Source organism: Penaeus monodon, chromosome 32 (genome assembly GCF_015228065.2).
Source record: "Penaeus monodon isolate SGIC_2016 chromosome 32, NSTDA_Pmon_1, whole genome shotgun sequence".
Taxonomy (NCBI): Eukaryota; Metazoa; Arthropoda; class Malacostraca; order Decapoda; family Penaeidae; genus Penaeus; species Penaeus monodon.
In genome coordinates this window covers 22,739,310-22,740,960 of record NC_051417.1, presented here as the reverse complement: position 1 = coordinate 22,740,960, position 1,651 = coordinate 22,739,310, and the positions used below count along the sequence as shown (strand labels likewise).

Here is a 1,651-nt window from a genome sequence, read left to right as displayed (position 1 = left end):
CTTGGGATCAAATCTTTCAAATGCTGATAATTGCCCTTAATTAAGTTAGGTCGACAACCTGGCAGGTTGACCATTTCGCAGTTCCTTGATGGTAAAGGCAACATTCTGTGGTCCTCTTCGACCTATTAAGGTTACATATTTCACTTGGCTTTTATTAGCACTCCAAGACATTTTCAGGAATGTCAGTTTCTAGAAAAGAAAGGAGAACCATATTGCATTTCCATTATTTCTACCTTTTACATTAATGATTACAGAAAAGTGTTGTAGTAATGATGACCACAGTATATGGCACAAAACTGGTAACATGATTGAAAAAATTACTCAAACCAAATATTAGCTTGAAAATATTTTCACTCACCTTAACATATCCATTGGCGTGAGAAGAATTCTTGCAACGTCCAAAGCAACATTTCCTTGTCCAACAACAGCTACAGACTCTACATCAAGGTTTACTTTCAGGCCAGCATCTTCAGGAAGCCCATTGTACCATCCAACAAACTGCCTTGCTGATAGTACCCCTGGTAATTCTTCACCGGGGATGTTTAGTGTTCTATCTTTGCATTACCATAGGCCTGGGTAAGATTTAAAGAAATAATATGAGTAGTTTTCATTACAAAACATGAATTAGTAGATAAACTGCTATCTTGATTATATGAGAGGAAAAGAATTAATTATATTCATAATCTTATACAAAAGAAAATAACTTACCAAAATAACTGCATGATAAGCTTGCCGAAGCTGTGAAAAGGTCACATCTGAGCCAATATCCACATTGCCCAAAAATGTTACCCTGCTTTTACTTGCAGTCTGGGTAAATGTGTTAATGCAATTTTCACTTCAGGATGATCTGGGGCAACACCATATCGCACTAACCCAAAAGGAACCGGCAATTTTTCATATATATCTACTTCTGCTGTCTCATGACTCTGATAATAAAAAGTTTTAAACATAAAAACACATCAAAAAAACACTGCATATATTTTCCCATTATAAATGTAAACAAGTTGTTTTAAATTATAATCAGAGGAAATACACATAATTAATATGATTAAAAATGAGACTATCTCCTACACTTCATTAAATTTATGTAAATATTAGAAAAAGATTATTAAACATAAATTTCTGCAAACAAACCTTTATAATTTGTTGTGCTGCATAAAACCCTGCTGGGCACTGCCAACTATGCATACTTTTGGACATGTGCAGTACTTGTGCTGCACTGGTAAAAGCGACATGCTGCCAAAACGACTAACACCGAATCTCAGTAACATATCTGGAATTTCATGTGCACCATAAGAGCAAGCAAGGAACAAATATATACTTTAATGTTGATACAATAGTTTACATAAATTACACAAACAACAATCTTGCTTCATTTACCAATACAAAAAACTGAAAAGATTACCTATTCTACCTCCATCTTACTGGTTTTGTTATAATGGAAATGACACCTAACACTGAAACTCAAGAATCGACCTTACCAAAATATGCCAATAAAAGAAAAAAATCATAATAATTTCTGCTGCAAGCTGATAATACAAACATCAGAGGTTCAAATCCCATGAATTCCAGATTGATCAAGCACATTTCCACTTCATGAAAGTATGCACTAATCAGACATGACAGGTAGCAGTCCTAATAAAACCTCAAC

At 34.3% G+C, this 1,651-nt stretch overlaps 1 pseudogene; it reads right to left on the bottom strand.

The window, feature by feature from the left end:
• Positions 1-1,223, bottom strand: part of LOC119593609 — a 2,941-nt pseudogene extending 1,718 nt beyond the window's left edge.
• Between the last annotated feature and the right edge of the window lie 428 nt (positions 1,224-1,651).